The sequence below is a fragment of the Chinchilla lanigera genome, unplaced genomic scaffold (genome assembly GCF_000276665.1).
Source record: "Chinchilla lanigera isolate Chin_1 unplaced genomic scaffold, ChiLan1.0 scaffold00096, whole genome shotgun sequence".
In the NCBI taxonomy this organism is placed as follows: domain Eukaryota; kingdom Metazoa; phylum Chordata; class Mammalia; order Rodentia; family Chinchillidae; genus Chinchilla; species Chinchilla lanigera.
The window spans coordinates 2,352,767-2,377,742 of record NW_004955497.1 but is presented as its reverse complement, the minus strand read 5'-3'; the positions used below and the strand labels follow the sequence as shown (position 1 = coordinate 2,377,742).

Below are 24,976 nucleotides of genomic sequence, written 5' to 3'. Positions count from 1 at the left end.
TGTGCTGGAGTAAAGAAGTGACTCAGTGAAAATGACTGCAAACCCCAAAGTGAGGAGTGTGTTTCCATAGGCCTGTGCTTGGAAGGTTCTGCATCTAGGAATTGTATTTGCTTGGATAATCAAAGAGAAACTTGATGGCCTTGAAAAGCAGGCTTCAGCCTTATTATCAGATCAAGAATGTTTTTTTATAATGAAATCAAAATAAAGGAAGACAGGAGAGGTACCTTTAAAAGAACTGTGGAGATTTTAGAAGCTGATTTGAGTTTAGAGAGAGATGAAGGGGAGGTGACATCTTAATGGCAGATCACAAAGGGAAAAAGACAAGCACAGGGCTCACCACGTGGAAGCAAGTATGAGAAGACAGGGCCAGATTTTGGTGGCTACAGTTCAAAAGAGAAAGAGAGGACCCAAAGACATTCCATGAGCACGATGAAACGAGCTCTCAGTAGCCAGACTGGGCCGGCCTCCCCACAACAACGAGGGTCTCTGAAACACCTAAGAATCTCATATTAAAGCTGCTGAAGGCCCAAGAGCCTACAGGGTGCCGCTGCCGGAGACAGTGTAAAAAGATCTGCAAACTTCATGATCCAGAATGACTCACATAATGTGTTGTCTGACTACATTTGCCTAAAAGTACCTAGAAATAGTTTTAAAAGTCACATACACACACACACACACACACACACACATACACACACACACAATTATATGACAGATGAGTTTGCAAGAAAGAAAAACTTGAGGTACCAAGCACGGTGATGCACTGCATAACATTTAAGTCTGCAGACAGTCCACACACAGAGGTGGTCCTAAGGAGACAACGTCACCTGGCGACAGTCAGCTCAGTTTGTGCTAAGGGTACTCTTGCGTCTGCATTACACAGAAAGTGCCTCACAACGCATCTCTCAGAACATACACCCTACGTTAAGTAACACGAGCGTAAGGAGGCACCTGAAATCACCTGAGCTGATTCGTGTGCTTCCTGAAAGACAAGCAGAAGGGACCATCAGCTTGTGACCGCAGAGCTTGGGTTTTCACTTCCACACAGCAATGGCTTGGTCTCATCCCAGGTAGGAAGTTCGAGCCAAAATTGCCACATGGAGTCCAACCCCTCAGAGACGACATCCTCAGTAAATGGACAGACAAGGATTCCTCACAAGGACTGCGATTCTTATCTCTGCCTCCTCGGCTCCAGGGTGAAGGACAAAACAAAACGGAATTTCTGAGATGACAAAACCCCAGACTACAAATAACTTGTGCTTGGATTTGAACTAACCTACTGACACAGTCTAGGAATCCCACAAGCTGATACGTAACATAATGAGGCCTGGGCCATCACCAAAAGCACAGTCGTAAAACACAAAAACACTCGTACAACCAGGTTGCAGGAACTGGCCCTCAACAGAATTCCAGCAGCTAAAACTCTGCAAAAGACAGAGCTCACAGCCCAAAACAAAAAGAGGCATAAAGAAATAACACAATAGTAGCGAAAGTCAAGAAGGCAGCAATCTCAAGTACAGATAATAAAACAATTTTATAGAGGCTGTAAGAGAGACAGAATTAAAGAGATTTAAAATATAGAAGAGTGGGTCAGGTGTGGTGTTGAGGAAAAAGAACTGCAAGTTCAAGACAAGTCTGGACTTCACAGGGAGACACTGTCTCAATACATAAATAAATACATGAATAAAATTCTGTATTCCATAATAAAAATAGGTAATACTTGGAGGAACCAATTACAACTTCCAAAAGTAAAGACAGTGTATTAAATGTAAGTTTATTAAAATAGAAAATTGTGTAAATCCAACTGCAGATTACACACAGTTTAAAACAACTTCATTTGTGAAATTACAGAAATATAAAAGAGGGAAAACATGAAAAAGATTAATCAATACAGAATAAAATGAATAGATTCAATTTACATTCAAAACTCAAAACACTTCAATATTGATCTTTCCCTTCTGTTTTATTGTTGCCAATTTTTTTCAATTTCACTGTTTTATCTCCCCCAATTAGTCATAACAATCCATAATACTTTAATCAATACTACTTTAGATTTACTGATGTCTGTCAACTTTTTGTTCGAAATAGCTTTTATAGCCCTTTTATTTTTTTCTAGACTCACTATGCTGCTTTCCAAAGTATGCCTTTAATCTGTTCTTTCAGCAGTTACCTAAGTTCCAGAAAGAACTTTAAATGCATTACAGTCCTAAATGTGAAAAACAGAAGTATAAAAGTGTATAGGCAATATTCTTTATGTTATTGCATCATAGAAAATTCCTTTACTAAGACACACCAAAAAATTATAAATCAACAAGGAAAAGATTTGTGAACTTGAGGATATTAAAACTAAAACTTCTGCATGACAAAAGATGAAAGTGGAAGGTGAAGAGGATGTGGGTACAGCCAGGCCACGCGGCCAACATAGGACTCCCACCCTGAGTATAAGAAGACTGTGACCCGTCACCATGGACATGACTTAGCCGGGATGTGCAGAGGGCAGTCAGAAAGGAGGAACCCAAATGCTCAATAAATATTTAAGAAAAATGATCTTCAGGCTCTCTGTAGTGACCAGAGAAATGCATATTAAAATGAAGAGAAAGTACTTACATCCATCTGATTGACAAAAATGAGTAAGTCCGGTAATGCTAAGTGTATTACAAAAACAGCATGAGACAGCAAGAACTCAGGTATTGCTTGTTTTAGCTCAGATTGGTTCAATCCTTGGGGAGAATATGGTGGCATACCCCTGTAGCCCCAGCACTCAGAAGGCTGAGGCAGGGGGCCGGCCTTGAGTTCAAGGCTGGCCTGGTCTACATAGTGAATCCAAGGCTAGTCTGAAATACACAGTGAAACCATGTCTTTAAAAAAAGGAAAACAAAAAAGAAAGATTACCGCATATTGCAAGATTCAATTCCAGTCCAGTTAGCTGCCCTCAACGCCTTTACACATGCACCCTTCAGACCACAAGCAGTCTGCTGTGGGTAATACTGAGGCTACCTGACTGTCCCTCAGAGGGCAAGGAATAAACAAAACACTGTCTATTCACACAGTGGACTATTACGTACTAGTTTAAATAAATGAGCTGTTCTTATACACACACACGTATCTTAAAATGTCATGTTGAGTGGGAAAATGAGTTGCAAAATAATGTAGCAGCATGTATGTATACCTTACAGCATAAAACACCATAAATGTGTCTAAATTCTGCACTTCTGCTTGTTTTTGTTTTGTTTCGGGGGGTTGGGAGGAGGTTGCTTTTATTCCTGTTTTTGTTTCGCTATACTGGGCCTGAGCCCAGAGCCTTCACACTGAGCACATCTCCAGCCCTTCTTTATTTTTTGTCTTGAGATGAGTCTCACTAGGTCACTAAACTTCCCAGGCTGGGCTGAAATTTATGATCTTCCTGCCTCGGCCTCCCAGAGTGCTGGGATTATAGGTGTGTGCCAGCACACACGGCTAACTTCTGTTTATTTTTTAAAAGAAATTTGAGACATGTGTGTATGTTCTAATGTTTCTCTTAAGTACTTACATCAGATTTCAAAGTGAATTTGAAACACTTTCAACAGATAGCTTTCTTATAATTGACCTATTAAGAATAAAAGAACCAGAGCTATAAAGTTAATCAATCTGTGACAGAAAATCTACACTGGGACAGTAGTAGGTAACCACACTATGCTGCATTATAGGCACAAGACCTGAGGGAGACACCTATATTCGAAACCAGGCTCCACCAACAATCGGCTGTCCCTGACACAAGCCCGCCGGCCCCGTGAGCGCCATGGTTCACAGCTGTAAAATCAGGATCATGTTGGCAGCTATTTGGTGGGGCAGTTATGAGGATTAAATGAAGGGATTATGGGAAGTGCTTACTTAGCACCTCCAAAGAGGCCTAGCAAGTACTCAGTAACATTAGCTGTTATAATTACTATTTTTATTGTAGAAGTTGGGCATAAAACTTAACTCTAAGCTTTCTACCTGCTAGAAAGCAACAAAGCAAAAAGGTAACTCTGGCTACAAAGATGCCTTTACTTAGGATGGATGGATGGATGGATGGATGGATGGATGGATGGATGGACACGTAGATGGATGAACAGATGGATGGAGGGAGGGAGGGACAGATGGACAGGCAGACAAATGGACAGATGGATGGATGGATGGAAGGATGGATGGACACGTAGATGGATGAACAGATGGATGGAGGGAGGGAGGGACGGATGGACAGGCAGACAAACGGACAGATGGATGGATGGATGGAAGGATGGATGGATGGATAGATGGATGGATGGACAGACATGGGTGAGTGGATGGGTGGATGGATGGATGAATGGATGGATGGGAAGAATGAGGGAAGGAATGGAGGAGACAAGTGGGAGGAGGGAAGGAAATGTCTTAGGAGTTTAAAGGTAGAAACTTATCTTTGAAAGTATAAACATATTTTTTCTAAATTCTGAATTTTAAGAGTTTTTGCACGAGTCTCCAAATAATGGAGAATCAATAAAATGAGTATCTGACCCAGTATAAACTCAGACACTCCAATTTCCTATGCCAGCTAACTTCACTACAAAGTAAACTAAAGCCCTGGTAAATTCCCTGCCTCTGACACTGTACAAAGAGTCGTTGAGGTAAACACAAACAGCATAGTCACGACAGGTATTAAAGACTTTCTGTAAGGCTAGATAGCTTGGTGTGAAATATCAGCAAGCAGACTAAATAACGTAGCTTTTTTCTCTAATGTGTCCCTTATTATAAGATTAATGGTAAGTAGCAAAATCACAAGGAGTTAAAAAAAAAAAAAAAAAAAAAAAAAGACCATTGCCTTTGTAACCTCTTCCCCAGAAAGTATCAAATCTTGGAATTTTATTCTCCTTAGGTTTTTCCATTGGCTTAATCACTCTAGCATTACATACCATAGAAGAAAAAAATCCTTTGAACAGGCTATTTATGAAGACTTTTATAGCCACCATAAAAAATAGGAAAATTATTATTCCTCCTCCTCACTTTTTCTGCTAAAGAAATTGCTAAAGAAGTTGGAACCCAACTGCATACCCATTGTGTTTACCTAGCCTGCATCTTCAAATGTATAAAGAAACCAAGTTGGTATTTGTTTCCTTCACTTCTGTTGCAATTCTAACATCCTTCAGGGCGCACTCTGACTTTTTGCAGAAGGCCAATAATAATGATAAGTTTTGCTATTCAGGAAGAATTGTGCCTAATTTCATACTCATAAAGTAATACTGCCCATTTTAAAAGATGCTACAACCAAGGACTACCTTTATAGTTCAGTTTATTCAAAATCTTAAGTGTATCATTATGAGACGTCTTCGTGAACTTAATTCTTTCATTAGCAGTTATTTTCCTCACAGTAATCTCCATCTGATGAAGTCATTTAGGACGTAAGGGTGTGTTTATACTGAAGACTCTATGCTTTATGTGTGGTGGTGGCTGGTATGAAAAATTCCAAGCCATTCTACGTCCTGCAGAAAATGGGAGGAAGTCCGAAATTTATGTGACTCATCTTGATATGAAAGCCAAATTCTTAAAATTTTCTCTACTCTTTTGGCACTCCCATCCAGGGACCTAGCAGAAACTGGGAACTTGTAGGAGCTGTGACTAATCTTGACAAAGCACCTTAGGAGATGCCCCTGCTGAGTGACCCCAGTTCTGCCAGGACCGTTTGCATCACCGCAGTGATGGGCCATCTGGGTACCCCACACCAGCACGTCACCGCCGCTCCTCTTGTGTCTGCACTTAGCGAAGTGCCTCGCCCAAAGACAACTCAGGAGCTTACGCTGTTCTTGGAAGACAGTTCAGAAGGAGGGAGAGCCGCTTTTCAAAGAGGCTAACTGATTTTTGAGGAAGAGAGAGGTAAGATGTACGAGGGGTTGGGACACATATTTGTGAGGTCGCTTGTCTGAAAATTCTGGCAGTTACTTTTCCCGTCCTGTTCCTACTTCTCCCTCTTCTCATGTCCTCCTCCCAAGGAGTCCAGCGTGTCCAAAAGGAGCCTGTAATTCAAAGGCCGCCATCCCACACACAAACAATAGGAAATAAATATTATAAAAGAGGTGGTGAGACACGACACTTTAGCTTAGCCTGGGCTGAGAAACCCAGAAAGCAAGTTTGGGGTGAGCAAACACCAGCTGGGAAGCGAGGTTCGGGCGGGGGCCTGACCCTGAGTCCAGCGAGCGACAAGCGGGGCGAAGTATGCGCTCTGTTTTGTAACCTTAATTTTTATGGCTCTCTGCTGGTGGGCTGTTTCGCCTAGTCCTGGTCTATTTCAACATCCATTTATGCTCCACCACTAGTTCCTTCATAAACACATTTTTTACTCTACCTTGCCAAGCAGGAGTCCTCAACCCTGGCCCCACCCCAGGAATCGTAGGAGGTCTCTTCTCGCTGATCCGGGAGTGGAGGCTTCACAGAGAGCCCTCTCCCTGCACCTCTGCAGAGCACCCCACAACTCCCAGCGAGCTTCTATGCCTGACGCAGACCAGGGCCCCCAGAGACGAGCGCAACCTCGGCCCGGTCTTACTGCTGAGTGCACGGACCTCATGGTGAAGGAATCCACCCTGTCTTTCAAAGCTGCGAATGTGACGCACTAGTTTCCCTTGCAATTCCTATTTGGCACTTTTTCATCTCTGAATTTGTAATCGAGAATGGAAGGGTTGGAGACATAAAGAAGAGAATGCTGCCTGGAGAGAAAAGTTAGAAAAGACCAAGATTGCCACCCAAATTGGCATTGGATGATGCCGGTGCTGGTCATTACCTGGGGACACCAGTGGCAGAGGGGAGAAGCTAGCCTGGAAGAGAGATGACAGGCGCAGGTCCCGGGTCAAGGCGGTGCGGCTTCGGGCTCTGTCACTGGCTAACAGCCACCCCAAAGACGAGTGATGCTCTCTGTCCCTCCGAGTGCCCCTTCGCACCAAGGTGGTGGCCAGCTCTCCACCCTCGTCAGGGCTCTCTGCCCGAGCGTGGCACAGTCGTGGCCCTGGGGCACAGTGCCGCACACAGCAGTGACACCGCTGGCGTGGCTTCTACTCTTCATTTGCTTAATCTATAGCTAGTGTCATCAAGCTTTCCCATCTTCCCTGGCAGCCTTCCCACCCAGGGCCCCAAGTGCAGTACAAGCAAGTGCCCTAGCACTTTAAACAAAGTCTCCTATAAACCAAACCTCTACACATTTCTTTCTCCTTATTACGTTATCTGACCACTCTTGGAATCATCTACAGAAATGCAGAATCCTCTGTGACTAATTTTAAAAATAGAAATGATTTATACATTAGAATGGAATATGCATGCTTACAGTCTCAACAAGTTAATTTGCTAGCAGAAAGCTCCAGATCACAATAAACCAATCTTATCAAACATTAAGCTAAATTCTCATGCAGAATTTAAAAAAAAATAGACTCCAATGTCAGTTTTATGGGCAGTCTACAGCTCCCCTGCACCTGGCCTTTGGAAGGTGCACTTTGAGCAAGTGTCCATCCCAGTGAGTCTAGCACACTGCAGTGCTCCCAGCAAGGAAAAGTGCTTCCCACGGGTAGAAGCCAAACCAGGACGTCCGTGTGGATGCACACAGGCATGAAAGGCAGAAGCAAAGTCAGGGCGTTGTCAATAAGATGTGGGATTTTACACTTTAGGGACTTTTCTCCTATGGGTGTGCCAACCTCTAACACTAGGCCAGTGATACCCAAATGCATGATGGGTAAATCCCACACAGCCTAGAAAGTTGTCCGTGGACGTGAATACAAGTTCTAGCTTGCTCATCCAGGATGAACAGGGTGGCAGCAGTCCAGTGCTCTCCCTCTGTGAGCAGGATCTCGAGGAGAGGCAGTGTTCTTGAAAGAAAGGAGAACCTGAGCATTTCTAGGCTCAACGGGCACAGAGAGAAGCCAAGAATGTTCCAGGATACCAGTACCCAGGAAGGAAGACAGAGAGTCGGTGGCCAAAACACCGAAACAGATGTCAGAGCCAGACAGAAGAAAAGGGTAGTTACAAGCATTTGGTTCCGAGGATGAACCTCACCACACATCGCCGGCCCTGCCTCCCTAGGTAGCATCTGCTCCTCATCAGGCTGGGCTGCCAGAACTCTGGAGCAGGAGAGGGTGACTTGGAGAAGCCCTTAGTGTGGGAAGGAGCCATCCCCTCTACTGGCTGAGCTCATGAATTACAACCGCACCCTCGGGTTTGTGGGGAGAGTGAAAACTAAAAATGCAACTCATTTTGGAGACTTGAAGTCACTTCCCACTGCTAACGTCACGTAATTCTTTTCTTGGTTTGAAAATGAAGAAAACGTAAAACTAAATCCCAAGTAGACGTGGTTAATGTCCCCACAAGCCATGTGATCTCCCCAAGCCCCAAATTCCTTCCCATTTATCACTGTTAGACACTTCCTCTCACCTCTTTATTGGACACGTTTAGATGCAGGCGAGCCTGGTACAACTTTGAATATTCTTTCCACAGCATACAGACTACAAAAGTGATCTTGCAACCTAACCCAGATATCCCGTGGTTTCAACTGGAAGTGATTCCAGGAAGACATTTGGAGGGTTGTATTTAAAAGCAGCGTCTCCTCTTGAAAGGTAGAAACACCAGCTACAGCATGTGGAGCTGATGTTGGAGCCCAAATCATTCCAAATACTGAAATAATCGGCATCCGAAAAAGCACCCCAGAATGATCCCAGCCGGCCTTCCCAGCAGGCCAACGCTTGCTGCCAAGTCCTGGCAAAGGTGGGGCCTGAAGCAAGGGTAACCGGATGTTCCTTTCCTCTGCCATGGCAAGCAGAGTGACAGTCTTTCTTCTAGTGTTCAGAAATATCTTCTCCAGAGCGTGGGGTCTGCTATTTATACTCTCACTAATACAGGAATAGTCCTCGATCCTCATTGTAAATGGTGACTCACTAGAGCTTAATATAAACTCAGAAATAAGGAGAGAGCTTCTGGGTGGTTACAGGCGTGCGGAAAGAGGCTGCCGAGGGGGATCCCGCACGGCCAGGCCACACTGCCCACTCCAAGGCAACTGTGCATGCTGGAACAAAATAGCTGGGATGCTATCAGATTAATTAATTCCATTATAAAAGACAAGGTCAGGTTACATCCCAGTGAGTCTTCAATTTACTTTACTCTGGGTTTCCCTTTTGGGGTACAAAATGCTATACAAAGCCAAATATAATTAAAGTTTCAGTCAGGAAAATACAAAGATTGCCCGTGGAGGTAAGTCTGTGGTAGGAAGTACTAAGGTGAAGATGTCACCAGCGGTGACATCTAACAGGTGCTAAACACAGAACACATTCCAGGGCCATGAACAGTCCGGGGAGCATCCTGCTCCCATGTTCACGGTGGCACCCCTCAGCACAGCCAAGACAGTGTCCGGGATGGGGGAGTGGGTAAAGAAATATGTGAACAGAAAGAAAACAAACGTTCCACTCTGTCTTCTCAGAACTCACAGGACTCTCCCCGGCGACCGCGTTCAGCAGAACACCCTTCTGAGCAGACACGCGGGTGCTGCTTCTCTCCAGCAAGGCCTGTGCCAACATCAGCAGCTACGGTCGGACTCAATCCTAACGCTGTCCACCAGTGGCTAGCACAGACCCCACAAGGAAGCGCTCAGGCCCACCAGACCACCCCTACTTCAGATGCTTATCGCCTGCATGAAAATAGGGTGTTCCCCAGCACCCCTCCTCGGGTTCAGTTATTTACTAGTGGCTCACAGTGCTCAAGAAAATGTTTCACTCACACCCTCTGGTTTGTTATAAAGAACACAACTGGGGAACAGCCAGAGAGAACAGACGCAGCTGTGCTGGGCTTCCTTCCCTGCCCTCCGTAGGCAGGCCACCCTCCGGCCACCTCCAGGAGGCCAGCAGCCCAGAAGTCCTCTAGAAACCTTGTCCTTTGCAGGGCTTGTGGAGCTGGCCTTACAGAGATGTGACTGTTTATATCACTGGTCAGTGTGATCAGCTCAACTTTCAGCCCTCTGCCCTCCCCAGAGGACAAGTTCCAGCCTTCCGTTCCCCTGGTTGGTTTCCCTGGCAACCAGCCCCCATTCTGAAGCCATCCAGGAGCCCCCAGCCATCCTGTTAGCAGACAAAAGATTTGGGCCATTTCAGAGACGGTGGGATTTAAGAGCTGTGTACCAGGAAATGGGAGTACAGACCAAATCCATATTTCTTACATATACAATGGAATATTATTCAGCCACAAAAAGAGGGAAATCCTATCACTTCCAGCAACACAGATGAACCTAGAAGACATTATTCTAAGTGAAATAAATCAGACAGAAAGAAAAACACTGCAGGAATCCACTTACAAACGTTCCTGAAGCAGGCAAACTTAGAGAACCAGAGACTGGTGGTTGCCAGGACCCAGGTAAAGGGGAAAATGGGAAGTTGCTAATTAAGGGTATAAAGTTTCAGCTGCACCAGGTGAATGAATTCTAGAGATCTGCTCTACTCTATGCCTGCACTTAACAATACTGCATTGTGCACTTAAGCCTTTGCTAAGAACGTAGAGCCCATGGCAAGCATTCTTAGCATCAGAAAGTGGGACAGGGGCAACTTTGTGATGGATGGGTAGATATATGAACAGACAGGTGTATTACTCCAAATGTGGTGACAGATCACAGGGGCCAGCACATGTCCAAACTCATCAAATTATATACATCGGGCTGGGGAGGCAGCTCAACCATATAGCAAATTATTTGCATGCAAGAATCCCTAGGTTCGACCCCCAGCACCATGCACAAGCAAAAACTCATAGGTATTAAAAGTGTCCATTTTTGTATATCAATTATACCTCAGTTACACCAAAATAAAGCTGTTAAAAATATTAGGATGCTATCAAGAAAGATTAAATAGCTTCCTAAATATTTGTGTCTGCTTCTCTAGTTTCTCTCCAAACTGTAAGGCCCACACCACGGTCTTGAGGATTAATACGCCCCCAGCACTTGACTTGCTGCATTTTTAATAAATTTGTCAAGAAATAACTTTCTTCGTATTCGCAAAAAGGAAGCGTGTCCCAAAATTGATTTGGTAACGTTCACATAACTCTAAAAATCTTAATAACAGTGACTTGCACATCTTTAATAGGTCTGTGGTACAGATTATGATTATATTTCAATAGATTTGCTATTTATAAAAAAAAGATAGTCAGTGTTCCCAGAGCCTTAAGCAGACACACAAATGTATAATCTCCACGTGGATCCCCTTGTGATCAAAGTCAGCAAAAGTGTTCTTCAAACCTCTCGCAGACTCGGGGATACAACAAGGTGCAGTCAGGAAGCATCTGCGCCTCCGTGTCCCAGCATATTATGTGGGCCAGCATCAGACACCACGCCCTAAAATCCTCATGAGGAACAACAGGACCATTTAACCAGCCCCGTGTGGAATCATTCATTCACACACTCATCCGACAAATTGTCTTACAATATTTGTCCTACTAGGAAATGTAGAAGGCACAAACGTGAGTTTGCCACAGACCCTGTCTTTAGGGAACACTGAATACACATCATTAAACCACAGGTGGGATGTGGGAGGTGCTCAGGAGGGCCGCCGCCTCCAGGGTATTTATTTTTTTGAACTTTTAAAATGATCAAATATCCTGTAAGAGTTAGCAACAAACAGATTGGACAAAGGTTACCTTATAATCAAATCAATGGTTTCAACACATTAAATCTGTTCTCATAGATGTTTCAGGTGTTAAGGTGGACAAAGGTGAAAAATGCTTAAGAACAGTTATAGTGTGCGAAGATGAACCCGATGCCTGTGGCCTTGCAGACTGCGCCTTTCTGTGAACCTTATCCTCCATAAGATAAAGTCAACTCAGGGAATAAACATGGTGGAACAAGATTTAATTCAAATAACTAAACCGTGACAGCAAAAACTGAGGTTTTTTTTAAAGGACAATGAACTAGAAGGTTCTAGAACACTACACTGAAGGCCTGAGGGTCTCTACTCGAAGACAAAGGCAAAGAGCTCTACGAGCAGTTCTAGATACGGAAACGAGAACTATTCTTCCAAGGGAAGGCATGCAAAAGACAAAACACAAAGCATGTGAGGCATGGCACAATTTGTATGACCAAAGTACGGTAGCACACTGGAAAACAATAGACTAAAACAATAAAAAAAACTCATGTAATTAGAAGGTACTCATAAGGTAATTGGGGAATTTTTGCCCCAAGTCCACAATGTTAAAATCCATTTGGGGTCAAGAGTTTAAAGCTTACGTTTTCAAAATAGTGGAATTAGGGTCTGGAAGTATAACTCAGTGACAGTGAGTGCTCAGCATGTATAGGCCTTGGGTTTGATTCCCAGCACCACCTAAAATACAGACAGACAGACAGACATACTGAAGTAAAGCTCTTCTGGAACCACAAGTCAGTATTAAGGCAGAATCCAAAGTGTTTGGAAAGTATGCTGGAGAGGATTTTTGTTTTTTCCATACAAAAGCAGGATTGGATTTGGGGACATTTTCATACTGTGTTTTGTTTATAACTACAAAATAAAGAATTTAGTAACTACATAGCTTCTCAATTATTTCAGAAACCAGAAAAGGTATTTCTAAAAACTATAATTGGTGCCTACTATTAAAGCTTAAACTAACTCAATAACTATACCATTTCTAGCTTTATTTTGTGTATGTACCCACATCTCTGCTCATACACACTAAAATTTCTCATATACAACCTGTAAAGAAAGGTAAAAACTATTTACAAATAGTTTGGGCTGAAGGATTTTCTTCTTTGAGCAATTACCCAATGACCTGAGCAGAAAGAAAATTTCTTATTTTAACTTAATCTCTGTAATGTAAATAGTTTAATAAAAACTTCCTCCCAGAGCCAAGCAACCGTGAAGTAGCCTTCCACTAAGGCAATAAAACAGCCTTCAATTACAGAATAGTTTGTACCACAAACACAGTATTTTTACAGAGTTAGTCTGTGGTCTCCAGGACAAAGTGTCCTGAACAGGTAACATAGTCACGCGTCACTTAATGACAAGGACACATTCTGCAAGCTGCGTTGTGAGGAGGTTCCGTGGTTCTGTGAACATCACAGAGTCTGTGTACACGGAGCTGGATGGCCTTGCCCTCTGCACACCTAGGTCGTGTGGCATGGCCTATTCCTCTTCGATTGCAATCCTCCACAGCATGTCACTGAACTGGATACTGTGGAAAATTGTAATACAGTGGCAAACACTCTGCTCCTTTACGACATTACAGGACCACCGCAGCACCACGCCCTCCACCACGGACTGCCAGCTCGCTCTGCAGCATGTAACTTAGTGTTTTCCTGTTGTGTACACACTTGTCCTCCACCTGATACAGTGCACAGCTGAAAGCTATCTTTGCACTCTGCCCCTCTCAGGTTAGGACTCCCTCTGCACCCCAGCTTTTCAGCTGGCCTTCCTCACTGTTCCTGAAGCTCCTGCCAACAGCCCCGCTGCTGTTCTATATCACCACTGGGCAGTCAGAGCCCCCCACATATCTCCGTCCTCATCCTAGAGGCTGGGGACCACATCCTGTCTGCTACTCCAAGCCTCAGATGGCACAGATGAGAAGACACTTGGTAAATATGTATGAATGAAGAAACACCGAGATCCAAGGAGCTGGTCACTCCAGCACAGCAGCACAGGCTGGGAACTTTAGGGACCAAAGAAGAGTTTAACGTGTGTGGAAAGAAGCAGGCCTGCAGAAAGGCCTAGGTCAAGGATATATTCTTGAGGAATGGCTCACAAATTCCTTAACGGGAAGGGACCCAAAGCTGACCACTGTGTCTAGACCATGTAGTTGTAGTTTGTACAGTTGCCTTTATACTGGTGTAAATATTTATAAACAGTGTCTGCTTTTCAGTCAGGGTGTAGTTTTGTCATCATTACAAAGTCCTGAGCTGAAGAATGTGTTTAGACATTTCTAAGACAGATGCTATTGAAACCCAAGGGTCCAGATGGGACATGGTTGCAACACACCTGAAGACACGCTTATTGTTGTAATGTACCGTACTGCAGGGTGCATTCACGGTTATTTCTCCATTCCTTAGAAATAGTGAAAAATCAACTAGAAAAGAAGAGCAACAAAGTATTTTTACCCGATAAACTATGGGGTTTGTTGACATAACTGTAGCGACTGCCTTATCCAGAAAAAAGGTAGGGAAAAAAGTCTAAAATCAACACCAGAAGTATGTCGTCTAAACAAACACAATACAGATGAAAAGAGTAAAAAGTAATTAGCATTCAAAACCAAAAAATTCAGTTTCTCCAATTTCAACATATCCACCTGAAAAAGTTATTTTACATAACATCTTGGTAAAATCCAAATCTCAGTTGGAGAGGGCAAAATCTCTCATGCAGCTCCCCTCACCGAACTAACTCACAATTCGAAGCATAAATTATTCCATAAGTGGTTCATGTGTCATTCCTCTCCTTGATGAATGCCATAATTCTAGCAAACATTAAATTTTTGCACTGCCTATTTTTTATGCAAACATGATTTTGGTGATTTTTCATATTGAATCAAAGTATGTTTTCCATCTTTGATAAGCCTTTATACCTTAATTAATTTTTTTTCCTCAAACCTACTAAGCTACTGAAAGCTCCTTGGGAAAAACATATGAAAATTTTTTAAAATCCAAGGCAAACTTATACAATAAGTCTCTGAAGGTTTTGGCTGTAATATGGCATGTGCAATCCCATAAACATGTTAAAACCTCTATTCTGATTTAAAACACTTAAATACTTTCTAATGTGTTTTATGTTATTTTGGAGGATTCCTTCCTTTAGTCTTAGAGTGTATATTAAGTGCTGAGCTTTAGAAACCTTCACCTTACCGTATGTAGTGGAACTCTCAATAATTCTCATGTTCAGAAATAAAATTATTGCCCACTTAACAAGCAAGGCATTCACTTGAAGTCACAGCTCCTACTAATTTTGTAACTGGTTTTTACTGCAGCCAGTCATAGAAAATGTGATTTGACTCACAGTAGAATCATATTTGTATAGTAAACAATAATCTTTAAAACTAGAAATTAAATCCAATGTTTTCCCAGATTCTCCACTGGCTTAGTCATTTAAAGTGAAGTATATCTGCCTGTTTCAATCTCTCGTTTTGTTTTCATAATAATAATTTTATGATTTATGCAAGAAGTGATCAGAAAACATGTTCTAAAAGAGCAAAACAGCATGAGAGTCTTAATCAACAGAACATGGGAAAATCAGCTTGCAACACAAAGAGAAAAGCTGAACAAACCATCTGCTATTATGCGGTGAAAAGAGATACTCAGGCAAAAGACCTGTTTTTCCACATTTGTGTAATCCTTGTTTGAAGATTTATCAACATTCGTGGATATTACCGTATGTAAACATTATCATATGTGCACTTCATAAGGGCTGGCATCATTCCTTGACTTATCAGCGTGGTTAGGTAGAAAAATGCTACGTAAATGTGAAACTAAGGATGTGCCAGGAACTAAGCGGCCTCTACATCTGCCTGATAGTTTACAAGCCTTGCATAAAAGCAGAAGTCAGCCAGTGGAGAGCTTGGCACTGCCTCAAGTCTGGCTGAAGGATGTGCAGCTGTGCCGCAGCTCTGCTTGTGCCGTGCTCCTCGTAGCCCTGTGCTCTGAGCACCTCTCACCGCAAGCCAGGGGCTCCCAAGCATCATTTGGAAATCGCTTGATATGTGAATGTTTTTGTTTTAAATAGCAAAGGAGAAATTATGGGGGGAAGGAGCTGGGGATTTAGCTCAGCGGCACAGCACCTGGCTGGCAAGCACAAGGTTGTGAGTTCGATTCCTGGTACCAGAAGAAAAACAAAAACAAGCCAAAAAAAAAAAAGAAAACAACAAAGAAAGAAATTATGGAGGGAAATCAGAACTCCATCACTTCAGAATTTAGAGGTGTTTTCACTTGGATCTACACATTGCTGCTGAGGGAATGTGTACAAGGGGAGACATGGCCACAGTCTCTGTATATTTAAGGCTCTACACTCAAACCTGCTCCTCTGACAGATGAAATCCTTGACTCCACCAGCCTCTTCACGAGGACCTGCTATATATACGGCCACGAGGGGTATCTTTGTTTTGTTTTGGTTTTGTTTTGCAGCGCTGAGGATAGAACCAACTGAGAACCTGTGCATGCTAGACAAGCACTTTACAACTAAGCCACATCTCCAGCCCTAGGGGCTACAAAATGTGCTGAATGCACAAGAGACCTTTCAAAAGATGTAGACAGCAATTTCTATTTTTCTCAGCTGACAATCAGACCTTTATAACTACTGGATGAATATGAGACTGAAATGATCATAGTCATTCATTTTAAAAATGTAGTTAACTCAGCATTTAAGTGTTTCCTGTTTAACAATCATTTATACCATAAATATTCTGAGAGAGATTTACACCATTATACGTGTTGCAGATAACCTCCTTCCCATGAGGTAGAAGATATAAACATACACACACACACACATACCCAAGAAAACAAAAGATGACTATGTCATCATCTGTCATGATGCATCACAGCTGTAAATGCTGATCACAACAAAAATTCAAAGTTCTTAGACAACCACCACTAATGCAATGCCTTCTGCCCTTACTTCGGTGAGCCAGGGTTAAAGTAACTGAAATATTGAGTGAATGGTCAAAAGAAAGAAGCCATAGTTCTGGAGTTCCTCAAATACTTTCCATTTTACAGGTGAGAAAACTGAGCAGACAGCACAGCTTGGATTTTCTAAAAGTTGTGCACAGGGCCGGGGATACAGCTCAGTGGCCCAGCACTTGCCTGGCAAGTGCAAGGTCCTGAGTTCGATTTCTGGTACCAAAAATAAAAGTAAAAGTTGTACATAAATTAAAGATAAGAATGGGGGGTTGTTGCATTCTCATTGTAATTACAGCTTTTAGAATTTTTTTAAATCCTCTTGATGATGGAATACAGTATTTCTTTTATACAAATGTTTTCTTTAAAAAGTTTAGAGAGCTGAAATAACTGTGAACTCCTCACATTCCATTCCTTGTGATAGAATTGGAATGAACTTTTTACAATGTATTACAAATTCCAAAGGCAGGAAGGAGGGATGAGCTAGACATCTCAGATGGAAGGGGAAAAACTCACCGCCTCTAAGAACAAGCTGCAGTCAACATGTCATTTAGATAAATTAATATCTTCACTCCCCAAAACTCAGCCAGATATTTTTATTTTGTTGGGGGGGAGGTAGTAATTTTTTGATTTATGGAGATTCTCAAGAATTTGTTGCTTAACTCTACTTTAGTAATAAAACCCTTGGATATCGCTATTTTGAAATATTTTAGCGAGTCCATCATGAAAAGTCTTCACCTTCTTCTGCAAGCTGCTCAGCCCTTTCCTATTCCATACACTTTTGCTCTTAATCATTCCTCCGGAAGACTCGTGAACTGTAAACAGTCAGGATTTAAAGCCTTCACACCAGGGGAAACATCAGTCCACAACACACCCTAACAGATATTTAAACTCTCGTGTGCTTTCTGTAATTTTCGTAGCTACTGCCTCGAGTGCTTACCCAGGATCACCGCAGTGTTTAAACAAGGGTGTGCAGTGCAGGGTCAAGGGGAGTCGGATGGGTTAATGTTTGCACAGTACTTTGGACTAGACAAACTCGACACTGGGCCTATTGTGCTAAATATAAAAGGTGCTTTATTTGACACCGGAGACCAAACAATGGTAAAATAAAATGTTAAGGGTAGGAGTTGAAGGAGAGGAGGAAAGAGGCTACTCGGCTATAAAATTGATGTACAAATCCCTCCGCACTTACACGGCCCACGTTGGCTAAGCCTCCTCTTCTTGTACTCTGGCACAGCGGAAATAGGTTCCAATCCTGCTTTCTGAACAAAGTACTCGAAACTGAGACCCTTGGTGCTGCTGAAGATCTCTCCAGACTCTGCAGACATCTCCAAATCATGGAATTGCACCTTCCAGAGAAGCTGTCCTCACAAATGAAGTTAGACTATTAGATTAGTAAGTTGCACGATGTCATCTCTGAGTCTGTCTGAAGTCTGTGACTCGAGGGACTAGGACTGACTGCATTTCCCAATTTCCCTAGAAATCATCCCTTCACACGGTTACCAAATGCCTGCCAGAGAACAGTGTGGGAGAGGAGCTGATGGTGAGTGAAATCAGCACAGCCAGTGACTTCCCTGGAGAAGACGAGGTCTGGCAAAATGAACAAGGCTGATGTCAAACAACCCCTAATGAGCCACAACCAGTAGGTATTGTACCCACCGGTGTGACAGACATTCAGACATCGTGCTTCGGGGGAACCAGATACTGTGATTCCAGAGGCTAATAACCAGAGAGAGACACTGTGCCAGGCTCTTACAGAGGTTGCAGATTTCAGTGACGGAAGGTAGGGTCTCCATTCCAGCCACCATTAAAACCTTAAGGGAGACCGAGTTCTTTAAATAAAATCCAGCCCATTCTAAAGTAAGAAGAGAACAAAGGAAGGCCTTCTTCTTGCAAGAGGATGCCAGAGAGCACAATCCCCTCTGGCAGAGAACAGGGACTGAGGGGAAGAGCCATCCCCATTAACAGGAAGCAGCTGGGCCTGAGTGGTCCAGAGCCCATAAAACTCCCACTTTGTCACTTTCCAATTAATATTCGCTTTGGATCTAAATCTTTAGCCAGTAAGAATCCATCTTTCAAAGAAGAACAAGTAAGAGCATTTCCCAGCTAGAAAAAGAGTACCTCACTGTCACAGGAGGCTTCTGCTAACAATTTTGCTTCTGCCTTCAGCTGTGAGCCGGTTCCTTCCTTCCTTCCTTCCGGAGCTGCTGCCTGAGGCCCTGTGTGTTAGATGGAGAGATGGTTGTGAGCCAGTGCAGTCCCTGCCCACCCTCAAGGAGCTTACCGTTCAGTGGGGGAGAAAGACAAGCAAACAGACATCAGTTCCCTCTGCCCATCTGCACAGGAGGAAATGCAGGTGCAGTACCTCCTGCTGGCTTTGATGAAGTCAAGAGGTCAGAGCCTGAAGATACCTGGGGTCTTGTCCAGATGTGGAAAATGAGTCCCACCTTCAGAAAGATAAAGCAGTTCGGGTCCCAGTCTCAAGTTCACACCTGGATAATAGTCCAGAGATCTTCACTTCACCCCAAGGAGCATTTTGGTGTTGTCGCCATATATCATTGTTATCCAGCAAAAGAGTTCGTCAGCTACCTTTGACACACACATCACTTGAACTGTTAAGACCTAAACATCTCCAAGCACATCTAAACAGACAACATGGCGCATTATTTGCACGATGCCCTGACAAAAGCCAGTGAAAGAGGGTAGGATAGTTTAATTTTAGAAGTGGATGCAAGCCCGATGTGGTGGCGCACACCTGTAATCTCAGCATTCAAGGATGCTGAGGCAGGAGGACTGCTGTGAGTGCAAGCCCAGCCTGTGCTACATAGTAAGACCCTGTCTCAAAAACAAACAAACAAAAGTGAAGAGAATGCTTATATGGGAGCAAAAGTAACCTGAGAGCTTCCTGTGCTGTTCAGTGTGAGCTCGGTTGCTCATGGCTGAAATCTTTGTTTTCCAATCTGAATACCTTCAGGACAGGACACACTATCACATGCAAGGACACTCCATTTTATGTTATTGCTATTTCCAGGCTTTTAGCACATGTAACTTTTCTTGGGTTTGTCACATTCTGATGTTTCCACAAAACATCAGATTTCTGACAATGTACGCCGCCCCGTGTCCTGTTCTTATTTGGACAGCCACAACTTCGTCTGCTTAGAACTTATTGGTTCCACCCCCACTGCTTACCAGAAGGCTCACACTGCTCCTGAGAGTCCGTGAGAGGCTGGGGAAAGTGGGCTTCCAGCAGAAATCCCCTCTCCAGATTGTGAGAGATGAAGACTGGAGAGGGCTGCCTGGGGCAGCATCGTGGTTTGACTTCCACCAAAACGCAGAGGAAATGAATATGAGAAGGGTAGACCAGAACTCCATGGTTTTTTTTTTGCTCTCTGTGCTGCTGGCATTTACTGTGACCAAAGCTAGATCTTTCACCTCGAATGTGATCCTCTCCTATGCCAACACTTTTGACAGGTCAGAACGGGAAGAAATGATTAACACCTCAATCACTCAGACCCTCTGAACAGTCTTCCTTCTAAGCCTTAGTTCATGATAATATCTCTCTTGGAGTCAGTAGCACCTCAAGCATGTTGGACAGGCAGAGAAGATGATGTTTTTAATACTTCCCTCCTCTCTATGACTAAACAGGAAACACACAATAATATTGGCCAGAAATGAGATCTTGATGGCAGAGATATTGTTTTAAGCAGGGAAGTAAAGAATGATGATAAATAAAAAATTAAATTCATATTACAACAAAAGGGGGAAAATAATAGGCTATTTAACTATATGAATGTTTTTTTCCTTACACACACAGTGATTCCATGAGAGCCAACTGCCCATGGTTCAGAAACAAATTTGAACATAGAAGGCCTGAACCGGAAACAGAAATATCACAGCCTGATGACAATCTTGGATGCCTGATGTGATTCTTGTCAAATCTAATGTGTTTCTGTTAAGTAGGAGGTGGTACCACTGCTCTACCACCTGTGAAGTGTTGTGAAACAGAAGGACCATGGACTGCAAGCCCAAGAAAAGCAAGACCTTGGGAGCCAGAAGCAAGGGTGGAGTACAAATCCCAGCAGAGCATTTGCCTGGGCCATTGAGAAGTCACTTTGTTCATACATCCTGTCCACCTTGAGCTGAGGAGAGCCATTATCTGTAGCATCCCCTTAGCTTCAGTTTGTACCATGGCCCCTCAAGTTGCTCCCTGCCTCCCTTCTCCTGGTTGGTTATGAGTGGAGGACGATGTCTGGAAGTGGCCGGAAAACATGGTGACCCAAGTTCTGTGCAAAAGACTCCGTCTTCACCAGCTCTTCCCAACCACTAGGACTAGCCTCTATTGAGCATGCGCCATTCATCCAGTGTGGTCCCTTCTTCCCGACTGTCTCTCCCTCTCTGCCTCTTATTTTGAGGTGAAGTTCTAGTGCACGTCATGTGTTCTCCCTTCTTTCCGTCTCTCTTCACATTGAGTACCATGGTTGAAAGCCCTTCCCACAGGCCCATGTGTCCAAGGCTCAGGGCCCAGAGTGGTGCTATTGGGAAGTGGCGGACACTGTAAGAGGCGGGACCTCCTAGGAGGGCTGCTGGCCACTGTGGGTACTGTGTGCCCTTGAAGGGGACTGTGGGACCCAGGCCTTCCTCTTCCTCTCTGCCTCACAATCCTCCCCATGATGTTCTGCCTCACCGCAGGCCCAAAAGCAAGGAGGCCAGCCAGTGAACATGGGCTGAAACCTCTAAAATAGCAAGCCAAACAATCTCCTCTCTTTATCCTTCGATTAGCACAGTTATCTGGAAAAGCTAACATGATACGGTTCCCTCCTGTTCCACGTGATCTTTACATGGGTACCATTTTGCCTTAGACAAATCTCTTCACCCACTGGCCAAGGTCTGAGTCATCACACTGAAAGCAAAGAGATTCTTAGCAACTTTTCATTAGTGCATATTGATTATCCAGAGTGATGGATATGGTTGTGGCCTTTTTGTACACATGTATAGCATACTTTGGTCTTGTCCACCTGCCTATTACCCTCCCTTCCTTCCCCTCCTCCTGCCCCAATCCTGTCCCCTTCTCTAACCACCCCTTCTTTTTTCCCTACATTCCACACACTTGTCTTTCTGAATCTGATTTATTGTACTTAACATGATGATCTCCAGTCCCATCCATTTTTCCTGCAAATGACATGATTTCATTCTTCTTTACAGCTAAATAATACCATGCATTGTATGCATGTCACATTTTCTCTATCCACTCATCTACTGATTGGCACCCAGGCCTATTGCATAGCCTCATCATTGTTAATTGGGCTGTGATGTATGTGAATGTGTGGGTATTTCTGTAGTATGCTGACTCACTTCTTCAAGTATATACCAAGGAATGGTATAGCTTGACTATATAGTAGTTCTATTTTTAGTTTTATTTTGAGGAACCACCATATTTTTAAGGTAATAAAATCTAAAAATCTTAAACATATCTCTTCATGGGTGTCTTGTAGAATTCATGATGGATGAGTCCCCAGCCCAAACCTTCCCACCCGTAGGTCAACAGGTGAAACTTCAATATTCCAATTCATGTCTATAATTTTCACTCATCTCATATGACTATTCCAGACAGTGTTTTGTTTTTTGCCTGTCTGTCTGGTTTTGCAAGTGCAAATCTTTGGATCTTCTAAACATAAGTTCTTTAGAATGTCAACATACAATGCTTGCGCTCTACATTTTGCCAGTGATTTGAGGATACAGTGCAAATCACTTTGGACTAAAGTGACACTCTTGATTCATGAAAATCCTATCTACCACCATTTAAATAAGGGAAGAATGAGGCTTTGTCAGACTTAGAAGAGGATCTGATTTTAGGATAGCATGAAACTCTTCTCTTCTCGATTCAGTAGCTTAGGGAAATATATGAGAGGCACATTATGCACCATTTGGTGAATTTTTTATGTCACAGATCCAGAGACCATAAGGGAAAGCATGACTTAAACTTTGAGAGTATATTTAATAAAGATATTCTCACTGGGAATAAGCATTCAACACCATCACTAATGAAACATAAACTGAGTTTAGAGGCAAAATTTACATTTTAAGACATTTGTGGTAATTTTATGAGAACCAGTTGACTTTAAACCAAATAAAAACAAAAATTATAGAAGGAAATAAAATAAATCAAGTTGCGACAAAGGGAATATCTACAAAATTATAAATGATCCATACAAGAAAGAGTCTTCAAGGGGTTACAAACATAGCAGGCAGAGTCCACCCATGAAGAGTAAAAGAGATATGCTTCTGAACACCCATGGAAGGGCTCAAAATTGAAAAGGCAAAATAAAAATTCTTCAAGGAAAAATAAATGATGATAATAAGAGATATTAAGTGAAGCTGAGTCTCCATGTCCATCAGGATCACATTCAAAGAAATGAATAAAAGAATTTGAAAATAGAGTCACAGAATCATTGTATTTCAACTATAAGCACAGGATTCATGCCTAAAGATTACGTATATCGGGAAAAGAGCTACTGCTAAAACCATCAGTTAAAGAATTTATGTCAATCTCCAGAAACCGATATGGAATAAATTACTAAATGCAGGCTTATAAACATGTTCCAAAGGAGGCACCATGCACTGAGAATGATGTCAATTCACTAAGTCAAGACTTCACGAATTAACCTTACTTTGACCCAGCAGTTAGGGAATTAGCACAGTAGACCAGACGGATGCTGCAGACACTTGGCATCTTCATTTCAGCTACTACTTAACAAACTCTTCCATAATATTTTTGTATATCTTCTAATATATTAGAAAGTTAATAATATAGATTTGTAGATTTCAAAAACATTGACCTGCTAAAAAATTTTAATGAAAGTAAGATTAATTTGAGTTCCCAACAATACGTAGAATTTTTAATTGATAGCCCCGCCTTGGAGGATGCTTTTATTTAAAACAAATATATAAGAAAAGTAATTGTCAAGTCAGTGGGTGACCCTATAGAACATGTTGTCTCACAAGGTCAAGATTTAAAAGACTTCAAAATCCTGAAGCAAACAAGTCCAAAATAATATCAAACACAGTAAAAGATAATCGTAAACTACTTTCATCAGGTTCAGAAAATAAACTCCAGAACAAAATGGCAGCCCACGTAGCAGCAAGTGCAGCTCGTGTAAAAGCACATATGGTGATTTTTTCCTCTGTGTTTTTGTTTTAGTGAAAGCAATTTGAGTCAATAAAACATGATGGACAAGAAAGTGAACATACTTTCAACTCTGTGGACGGAAGTACCACAAGCAGGTTGCAGCTGGCCTGCTCATGCCAGATCCAGATGCTGAGGGGGTCCACACAAGCAGGTGCTTGTGACATGAGGCAAAGACTGGAAACTGGACCTACATGGTGCTATAGTTTGGATGCTGAGTGTCTCCCAAAGACCCACATACAAAGCTGTGGACTGGAGGGTGCCGGCACTGGGAGGTGATGTGGACCTTCAAGGGATAGGGCCTCCTGGGAAGTCCTTGGACTGTGGAGCTCCAGCCAGTTCTCCCCCTCTCTGCTTCCTGGATGGAGATGTGAACACTCATTCACTCTTATCGTGATGAGCTGCCTGGGTAAGGGCCCAAAACAATGGGGCTGCCTGACCTTGGACTTGAACAAGACCCACAAACCCACACAAACTTCTCTTGACCTCTTCAGTAGCCAGTGGCAGGTGTTCTATGATAGCAAAGAGAGCTGAAAAATATAGATGGACTGGTGAAGGGACAGGAGCATTTCTCTTGGGAAAGGAGAGAGAGGAAGAATGTACTAACCATAGATTGTAGTATAGCAAAAAGACTAAGTTCAATATAGCCTAAAGAACAGAAGGTACCAGGAGGCAGGCAAAATACTTTACCAATCAAATCCATCCCAAAGTATGGTGGGTTCCCCTTTGTAAGAAAAGATCTTCACTTATAGAAGCACCAACCAGAGACACAGTAACTCTGCTGGGAAGGGGAGTCCCAGGACAGCAGAGTTATTGTCAACCAGAATGGAAGTTTCCACGGTATCGGTATTCCCTGGAAGGTCTGAGGAAGTTCAGGACCTCCCTCACCCCCAGCATTCCTGACCTGAGAATCCCCAGCTCTAACCAGCGCCTCTGTGGCACTGACGTTATGGATCTGAGATCACAATTTGAGAACCACTCACACAAGCAATTTGTAATAATCTCCACTCAATGCAGCAAGCTCTAATGAGTCTCTTGTTTTTTCCTTGGACCCTCAATGATAGGTACCCTTTTTATTCACATTTCAAAAGAGGATATTTTGGTTTTTTTCTTTTAAATTTAAAAAAATGTATGTGTAGGTTTAATTGACACAAAGTAATTGTACATATTTATGGGCTATTGTACAGCTTTTTTTTTTTTTTTTTTTTTTTTTTTTT

The 24,976-nt window shown here is 42.8% G+C and overlaps 1 long non-coding RNA gene across 1 annotated transcript in view; it reads right to left on the bottom strand.

Annotated features, from left to right (window-relative positions):
• Positions 1–17,705: 17,705 nt before the first annotated feature.
• Positions 17,706–24,976, bottom strand: part of LOC106146830 — a 69,298-nt gene continuing 62,027 nt past the window's right edge. Inside the window, exons 2-3 of the long non-coding RNA XR_001231431.1 lie at positions 18,698–18,795; positions 17,706–17,937 (exon numbers count right to left, since the gene is read on the bottom strand). This is a non-coding gene — a long non-coding RNA (uncharacterized LOC106146830). The remainder of the gene's footprint in view (positions 17,938–18,697; positions 18,796–24,976) is intronic.